This window comes from Chrysemys picta, chromosome 7 (assembly GCF_011386835.1).
Source record: "Chrysemys picta bellii isolate R12L10 chromosome 7, ASM1138683v2, whole genome shotgun sequence".
Lineage (NCBI taxonomy): Eukaryota > Metazoa > Chordata > Testudines > Emydidae > Chrysemys > Chrysemys picta.
Window position 1 is genome coordinate 82,669,703 of NC_088797.1, and position 10,430 is coordinate 82,680,132.

A 10,430-nucleotide genomic window follows, 5' to 3' on the forward strand; every position below is an offset into this window, starting at 1 on the left:
TTATGTCTTCTCTTAGACTGTAAGCTATTTGAGGTAAGAAGCTTCATTAGCGTAGGTCTGTACAGCATTTAGCACAATGGGACTGAACCTGGCAGTAGCTTTTAGATGATACTGAAGTATGAATGTTTAATAATCAATATTTAGGCACCTAAACAAGTGGCCTGATTTTGAAAAATGTTAAGCATCCAACAACTTTTTGGGCTAGACATCAGAGGCAGGGGGTAATTACAAAAGTAACTCAGTGTGTGGCTGACACACTTGGTTTTTCTACTAAATGTATTTTCTCTGCTTATATTCTAAAAACCTATGGGGGGGGGAGGGGAGGGAGTGGTTCCATTTCCTGTTTCAAAATTAAACTGAGCTGAGGCCACCCACTACCATTTCTCACCTACTTATGGAGATCCCTAGAGGTAACTTTTCCTTCATATTGGCTCCAAATGCTATCTGCTAGTTAGGAATTATACTGTTTTATTCACAGTAAATTACTTTCTTCTTTTTCAAAGTATGACTGATGATCTGAACCATTAGTAAAGACTATCTGAATCCTGGAATGCCCAGGTAAATATTAATAAAATGAACGTCTGACCAAAAGTTAATTATCCTGTCCAGGTTATGCATATTACTGCTTGCTTTTGCCCTCCTCCTCCTTGAGCTTGGGGAAAAACTACTAATGAATGTATTTGAATTAATGGATGCTCCAAAATTAGCCACATATGGCTCTGGCATAGAAAAACGAACAGGCACCTCCTTGCCATACTTAATTTTTTGTTGTTTTTGGTCCAGCATACACTGTAACAAAATTTGCTGGTAAGCCCTGCCAGCGAAGGTGCAGCACTGAACACAAAAAAAGCAGCACAGCAGGTGAGAATCTGGCCTTTCTGTTAGTGTCACCCACTGTCGAGGGTGTATTATGCATTCTCCTTTGTACCTTAATCACCAGAGGATGTGGATGTTACAAACGCCAGCTGTAGCATGTGGTTCTCTAGCTAAAGCTGTAGAAATTTATTTTTTTCCCCTGAATGTTACCAGTTCAATCTCCAGTGTTAGCCAAGATGGTGGCTGTCAAACTTGGATGGGCAACCATGAATAACTAGGCTATTTTCTTTGTTGTCTGTCTGAGAACACTATAAGCAAATTAAAATGGATGTTCAGAAAGGGAATTCTCACCATCCATATAATGTAGCAACCACCGTGCTATAATAATTCTGGGCTCCTTGGGAATTTGATAGTCAATATAATTTATTCAAATAGAAAGCTACCCACAATAATGCTGCAATGGCAATTTACTATGCCTTCTATATCCCCAGTATGTTTGCTTTAGAGAGTGAATAAAGTATCTCAGCGGTTTTATTAGATACTTATTGATGGACTGGTAACTTAATACTTTGCAGCATTTTGTTTTATAAATGGCTTAATTTTTGACAGTAAACCCTGGAATATATCTGTTACTGTTTGTTCAGTCAGCCCCAAAAGCTGCAAAATGCATTTCTCAAAAGTTTCTGATAATGGTAATTTCTTAAGAGATTTCCACAGGCTAATTTTCTGTTTGTGAATTAGACAATTAGGGGTATCTGTATTTTTCAAAGCCAACATTTTAGGAATTATCCAGACTGGTACTTCTTGTGCAGGTATTTTGTATGGAGACAGAGGTTTGAACACACAGAAATGGCAAACTAACATCTTAAATTAACTCTGATTGAGGCTATTTTAAAATTTTTAAATCAGTAAGTTCTAGACCACATACAGAGAATTAAAAATAAATTTTAAAAGTGTCCTGTCATACAGCCTGCCTGTGAATCGTTAGAATTTTTACCATGCCCTTTGGGTTGCATTTTCTTTCTGGAGGTTCTTTTTCATGTCAGGATGTTATTTTTCCATCTCTTAAGTTCTTCTGCCAACCTCCACTTCTTTTTAGTGTAGTTGTCTATCAGGCTCACACTTATGTAAATCTCAAAATATAACACTAGCTATTGGTGGGGAAAACAGTTTGGCAAGTAACTTCATATAGACAATGCCAGCCAACACTTCATGTAAAACTTACACAGAAACAAAATGTCCTGAAGTGTGTCAGGGGCTGTTTCTCCTAACACTGCGTAACCATGTCTATGTTCTCTTATGATCCATCTCTTGCTTCGTTAAATGTTCTAAATTGTAACTTACGTTTTGAGAAGTTTCAACACTCCATGTGCTATTTCCCTTGATTCGAAAACACAATTTATTTTAGGTCATGAGCCATTTCTGGAGAAGTTAATAATATATACAGGATAGTGATGAATTTGTGCATCTACTGAACAAATGGAGTATTAGATAGTAGCCAGCTCTGTTTCATGTCTTAGTTTAGTTTCACTCTTTTGTAAAAGTAAAGAGAGTTTAAGAAATACTTCATTTTGATTGGCAGGACTGTTTTTGCATGTAGATATTTCCCAGTGTGTTTATTCTGGAATTCAGTTCCATATGTCATTGTGAGATAACATATGGCTCACTTGATGTTGTCCGATGAAGAGAACAGTTGATGTATTGATATTTCTCATGTGTTGGGGCCCTCTGAGTTAATTCCAGGTGGTGTTGTAAGATAACATAGAAGATGTGGTAGAGTGGAAGGGGGGAAAGAACTGTTTGTATATCTTCAATGCATCAAAAATACCGAGGTGCAGTGGTAAGGAAAGTCCAAATACCCAGCATTTTAATTTTTTTTTTAAATATTGCAAAACAGTTATTTAAACAAAGTGCTCTGAGGGCAGCACATTAACCCAAACTAGTACAAATACTTTGTGATGTCTCTCAGGTTCAGTTTTACCAACATCTGAAAAGAAATCCAACAAATTGTACCTAAAAATAATATATATTCTTTGTTTTCATAATGTACTATTACAGGCAGAAGAAATATTTTGCTCTGGCCATTTTTGCTCTTCTAGAGTGTGGTTAAAATTCACTCTGCAAATACATTCTGTGTGAATTTCAGCTAATGACACTTTAAAAAAAGGTAACCTTGTTTGTAAACATTTAATTTTGTGAGAATAAGGGTTTGTCTACATGGGGAAGCTAGTGCACAGTTAGTTAGGGTGTGAATTTAAAGTTCACTAGATACCCTGGGCTAACTCCCCAGGTGTACTCTCTTATAGTGTACTGAGTGCCCACGTGGGTTTAGTGCAATTCCAAAGTACATTAAGCTACTGTGCACGGGGGCATTCTTAGTGCGCTGTAGGAGTGTATTGACCCACTATGTAGGTTAAATATAAACTGCATTTTGCAAAGTTAGTGTTACATTTTCTAGTTCATTCTTTTTGTGGAAGTGAACAATATTTACAATGAACTAAGTTGTAAATATTCTTTTTATTCAAAAGTGAAAGTATAATTATTGTGAACACTATTTTTGATTAAATGTTTGTTTTACCTGTATGTGTATTTATGTCCCATCACTCCTCTGATGTAGGTGGAAATTAGTTTAGTAATTCCTTTTCTGTTGACCAGTAGAATAACTGCAAGAATAATTAGTAAAGTAATTATTCCACCATAGACTGAGTGATCACTGTAGTGAAAATCCATACAAATCAGCAGATTAAAATTTAGGAAGCCTCTCTAGCAAACTAGTTGACACCCAAAGCAATTAGTTCTGAAAGGGGTCCTGTTCTATGTAGTTGAATCTGAATTGTAGCCAGGTGCCCTATTTCAGTGCCACCCAAGCCCTCTGTTTAATTTAGATTTCTTGTTGAGGTCAGGGAGGACCTGTTAAGCATGTGCTCTAAAAGTACAGACATTAAACATAATGCAAACTTTATGCTTTTGGGAGTGTTGTATGCTCTACAGGTTTTCAGAAACTCATTATCATTATAAATGAAATACATTTTTTAAATGAAGAGGGTCCAACATGCTAGCCTATCTTTTTTATATTAAATGCAAATACTATACTAAAAATAATGCCACACAAACACATTTTTAACGTACAAGTCATGACATTCAAAATTAATGTGCCCACTACACCTCTGAGCATTTTTGGAATCCTTTGCTTGCTTTTGTCAAAATGCCTGAAAGAGAACATTTCATTTTGACATTACTGATATTTTTGGTTCCGTGAAGAATATTTGACAAACTTGAAACAAATAGTTTTGGTCGACCTGAAACTGTATGGTTCAGCAAATTAACTGTCCACATTTTTTTGTGTGGCTCTAATCATCAGTCCCTCTAAGTAGGAGGAGAAAAGCTGGTGTGAGCTCATGATCAGGATTCTCGCTTGTATAGTGACTATCACAATGGTGCCTTTGCCTGGTTGGGGCTCTGTATACTGCTATACTAATAACAATGACATAAAACAGCTGACCCAAGGGGGTTCACCAGTCCAACTACACAGCTATAGACTGTAGCATTTCCACCAAAAAAGGCTTTGTTCACCTGGATGCTTTCTTTGAAATAACTGTCTTCCTGCCAATGCAGGGATGAGGGGCGGGGGAGGGGTGGAAATACCCTGCCATGACTCCGGATTTCATGATTAGAACACAATGTGACTGGATAAGGGCCTTTTTCCTTGAGACAATCCAGCTGGGTTGTGTGATTACAGCTCAACAGTTTTGCATAACTTGGAAGGCACATAGAGAAGTCATTTTAACATTTAACAAGGCCATCTTCTAGGTGTGAACAGTTGTTCCAAAATTGCTACTCCGTAAATAAGAAAGATAGGTACAGATATATCAGTTACAATGAAGAATAGACAGAGGTGTTGTCACCTGCCATAGTGGTACTAGATGAAGCTCCTATTACTTGATTTTAGCCTAAGAGTATTGAAAGGAGATTCTACTTGTTGACAATACTTCTGAGCTAGTTATCTTTTAAAGAACAATGTAGTGAGCGTACAGAATTATCCATTTCAAATGAGGATATTTTCAATTATAGTTTCTTTTCCATTAACATTTTCTTGGTGTGTTTTAATGAAAATATTTTTAGCATTCCAGCTGGCACTTCGCTCAGCGACACATACATTTTGGGTAATGTCACACATGTCATTTTGTGGAATACAATCTGACTGATGCTATTTACATGGGAAATGTAAACACATTATTTTAATATTTGGCACAAAAGGTCTGCTGAAAAGAATAAAATAAATCCTCTATGATCATTTTTAAAGGTCTCCCAGTTGTCAAGGATTTGCTTTTTGAATCTTGACAAATTAAGGGTTGCAGCTAAAATACTATCTGAAGTATCTGTGGACTGATGGATAGCTTGGTATTCATGTGAAGTCATTTGAAAAGGTTCAGGGCACCAGGCAGTGTTAGGGATGGATGAACAGATTCACAAAAAATGTTACCTGAATTGTGGCCTTCCAACGTTTCCAAATTGAATTTGGACCCTTGTAAAGCAGACAATCCTGATTTCTAAAGAGAATATGTGTCTCCCACTCAGCTCCACTTTCATATGCAATTTTTTTCCTCACAAGAACAACAATCCCATTTCCTTTCAGTAATAAAATTAATTGGGGATGTGGGAAGACTGCGTGGCTTTTTATAATGGTGAGGCCACAGCTCTTCAAATTGTCTGATCTTGAGAGGTGCGAAGCATCCAAGACTCCCTTGATGATGATGATGATACCGTATTTGAATTATTTTTCATTATCAGAGTCTATTAAATGTTAGTACTTGAGGAAGAGAGGGGCTTCATAGGGCAGAAGGTTCTCTATTATTTATACCATATAAATTAAATTAGTCACTAATCTGCTGCATTGAGATCTAAAGCTGCATAAGAGCACAATAGAATAGATGCAGGAAAATCCTCATAAAAACAGACCCAGCTTACAATTTGTAATGAATGTTGATTTTTAGAGTTGTCAATTCATAAACTAAATTATTATTTATTACAATATTATTTTCACTTTTAATTAGCAGTAGAGCAGCAAAAGCCATAAACGTTTAATTTTTAACTATACTAAAAATGCATAAGTTGATTCAAATGGGTGTTAGAGATTTAATTATTTGTTTTAGCTATTATAAGGCAGAGTGTTTCAAGGTGCTCTGCAAGCTTCCTTATACTTTGCCTTGCAAATACACCCTCTGGATTCTTTTCCCACTGTTCTAAGCCTTTTATATATATACCAATTACACCAAAGTATAACAAATTGTGTGGTAGGTTTATGTAATGTAATCAGATCAAAAGTGAAAGACTAACATTAATTTACTATGATGGTTGGACCCCAAATACCACAGAGACAGGAGCTATATGAAAACCTAAGGTTATTGAAAACCTTAACTCTCTGAACACCTTTGGGCCAGATCATCTGCTGGTATAAACTGGTGTATTTACACCAGGTATAGAGAATTGCCACCGTGTCTGTAGAGGAGCAGGACTTGCCTTTTCTCTCAGTTACATGCATATAAGTCGGGAATATGTGGTGTTACACTGGTGCAAAATGAGTGTTTGAACAGAATAATACCTCCAGTACCTGTTGTTGTTTATACCCAGAATTTGGCTGATCTCATTGAGGCTGGATCCAGCACTTGGCACATTTCACATGTGTTCTATTTTACAGTTTCTCAGGGTAATTTATAGCATACCCAGTAAATTTTTATTATAACTTTTTTGCTAAATCATTGTTTCAAGCTAAATCCAATAACTAGCAGGACACAGTTCTATTAGATTAAGAACCTCTGTTTAGTTGACGTACCATGATTTATAGCAATAACGTGATGATCAGACCTTTTATTGATTCCCATAATAGTTTGTGATGAACACTGATGCATAACAATAAATGACATGGATGTTTCAATACTTTGATTTTTTTTTTTTTTATGGAAACAAGATTACCTGTCTAAGTCTGATTTTTGCAAGACCTATAAACATCAACATAGAGAAAAGACACCCAAGACATCCATTTTCTATATAAATACGTATTTTAATACACTATTTTCTTGAAATATAGTGGACTTTATTTTTCCATACAGAGAACTATAAACTGGTATAAAAACAAAAATCATTGTGGCTTATTTATGGGCTGATATGAAGTAGTTCTTAGTCTTGGAGGAAATCAAGACAATCACTCCATGTTTTCTACTACAATCTTTCTAATAACTGACCATGTTCATGCAGTGATAATTTAACAGTTTCCCACAGGGATTTTTCACTTGAGTTTTCTCTTGGTCTGTTTGTGTGGGTGGGTGTAGGGTGTATATATGCTTGCATAAAACATCATGAATTTCATGCAAATTTAAAATTTACTTTAGTTTGGGTTTTTTTGCCAGCGAAAGTTAGAAGGGATGTCTTCTGCTGCACACGGTGACTGCAGCAATCATACTTGCTGTTTTAAAGGGTGTGATTCACCATACTTCAGATATGGATATGGGGGAGAAAGGAAGGTGAAAATGTCTCTGTAGAATGTTTTGCAGCCCCCGAGGACTATTACTATAAGCTGATACAGATATATGCAGCAAAGCCCACTCCAGGACTTGATGCCCTAGAAGAGTGATTTAAATGTCACTGGTTTCCAGCTTCATCAGATTATTCTCTACTGGTTTGAAGGGGTTTCAGGAATAAAACATGTCAATGAATACAGTCACCGTGTGCAGCAGAAGACATCCCTTCTAACTTTCGCTGGCAAAAAAACCCAAACTAAAGTAAATTTTAAATTTGCATGAAATTCATGATGTTTTATGCAAGTTCATAGAACTCATTAAACTGCTTGCTGATAGTACATAGGATTGTAGCTCCTCTCTGTTGATGGTTTCAGTGGTATGGGGAGTACATGCCAACTCCTCTCCCCTTGGACTTAGTGCAAGGGTATCACAGTTCTCAAGGCACAGGAGTGGGTGTGGGTTTGCAGGACATGGGTTTGCATGAGAGTGGGTTTGCTGGACACCCTGAGTCGCTTCCCTCTGAATGATAGTGGCAGATGTGTGCTCTCTCTGCACCCCCTTATCCCATTTCAGACTTACTCTCCTTTTAAATGATAAAATATAGGGTTGAAGAGAATATGGCTTTGGGTGGGGTAGTAGGAAGAAGAGTTGATTTGGGGAGAAATGTTGACTGGATTTTTAGGTGGGAGGGAGGAAGTAGGTTCTTTTGCTGTTTTCCCTTCTCCCCCCTCTCCTTGAAATAAACTTGTCTCTGTTGCAACGCAGTCTGGCTGGTGGTGGCAATGGTGTTTTAATTTACATTAAACATATACTGTGAAACCCAGTGAAAGAGAGACACACTGAGACTAAAAAATAAGGAACATGGGTATAATATAACAATACAACACAAGCAGGAGACGGCCATGGGAGTGCTGATGTCTCATTTTGATTTACCTGAGACAATGAGACCATGGCCCCAACACTGAGACAACCATGGTTGCTATGCGACAGCCAGATTTGGTTCTTAGCTCCTTGTGAATAAGGAGAATGATAAATCAAAGCCTATTTTTATTTCTTATTTTAGTCACTTGGAGCAGTGGGGCTATAGTGCTACTTGCCTAGATAACTGAAGACAACCTATTTACCTGTATTTTCTTCTTTTACTCATAACTCCTTAATAGAAGAATAACAATTGTGGGGTAAGTAAATGGAAGCAGGTTAATAGATCTAATACAGAAAGACCTAGAGACTACAACATAATGGGCAGCTCATTGAAGATAAATATGGAACGATGCTGACTTAATTAGTTTTTGTACAAGATATCTATCAGTTAAAAGTAAATGAGTCTAAAAGTGTGTGTCACCAACTGATGACAAAACAGCAAAAGACTTGAATGTCTTAAATGCCAATTACTGTCTTACAAGAGTTGAGTGGTTTTAGCCTTGATGGTTTTATTGCATCCATTTTTGTTACACGACTTGCATGTAGTTTTCTATTTGCGACTTAGTCCTCGATTCTGCTCCCACAGAAATCAAATTTTGCCATCAAATTTAATGGGGGTGGAAATGGACCCTAAAGCACTGATTGAGAAAAGCTCTTTATGTTCCCATTGAATTAAATGGGATTTAAGCATATATTTAAAGTAAAGCATATTAAGTGCTTTCCTGAGTGCGAATGCTTTCCTGAACTGGGTTCTAAGTTGGAGTGATAGATACATCCCTGAACTAGAAGAGATGTCAATAAGCAGACAGTGTTCTGAGGAGCAGAGAAATACCTCTGCTTTAAAAGTCTATGAAAGTCCTCTTCACATTATCTAATTAACTATGGGCCTGAATCAAGATGCTGGATCCAAACTCCCCCTAATTTTGGCACCTTTGAATTTAAATTTAGAGCTAAATTTTTTGGCTCAGATGCCTCTCTAACAATAAAAGATTTGATAAAAAATAATATAGAAAATAACATGACAGGCTTGGATCAGCTCCATTTGATACTATGTTGTGTCTACTTAATCAGCATCCTATTTGATAAGGTACATATCCACTGGGGATAGCTGAACCTGCCAAAGGTTTGGCTTTGGTTGGAATCAAACTCAATTTACTTAATGTTCTAAAAGGTTTGTAAGTTCAGCATTAAATCGGAGCTGGTTTTACAGTGTGTTTGCAGAAGACTGATTTATTTTGCAGAGGTTTGCAGAAGCATAAAAACTGGTATGAGTGTGAAGCATCTTGTGGGCTCTAGCAGTCAGCAAAAAATGCTGTCCAAGCTTGAGAGGTTTTACAGGCATGTATCTTATGGTGGCTTTTTTTTTTTTTTTTTGGTAGCACCTCTCTCCATTGTACCTAAATTCTGCACAGATAGATTAGTTTGGTCATTTTGCAGGAATTTATACATTTTTATATTTCAGATCCTTAGACTTTCTTTTATCTAATTATTCATAATGGCTCAACCTGGCAGTGTTCAATTTTTTATAGTCTAAAGTCATCCCTACTCTAAATAACTTCTCTTCTGTAAGAGTATTGGAAAATTAGGAAAACTCTCTTTATGATGAGCAATATCTATATCGGAACAGACGTGAATGGTCCCCCTGGTAAGGATCATTAAAAGTGCCAGCTCAGTCTTCAGATTAATAAGCCATAAGGCAACAGGGCCTCTGAAATTAATAATATGCTTGATATCCCACTTTTGCCTTTTTGTTAAAAAAATAAGTATTCATCTATTTTACATTCTGTGTTTCATTGGGTAGATGGCCAGAGTTCTCACTAAAATTCCATTGGATCATTTTTACCGATCCAAGAGAGCTATTAAAAGGATCAAAATCTATTTTTACATATGGACCTAATATTTTGCATTTTGTACATTTACTGGTGTGCTATACACATAATCAGTGTTAATAAAAAAGGAATGTATGGTAATAGCTCTCTCAAACGTCTATTTTCACTTACACTGCTGCCTAATATTATTGCTACTAAACATGGCTGTTGCACAGTTACTTTCAGAATACAGGTAATTTTTCCTATTGAAACCTTGTTAACTGAAGGAACACAAATAGCTATCAGCACATTAGCACCATTGTCATAGGATATTCATATATGCACAGATTTTGAGGCCAGAAGGAAA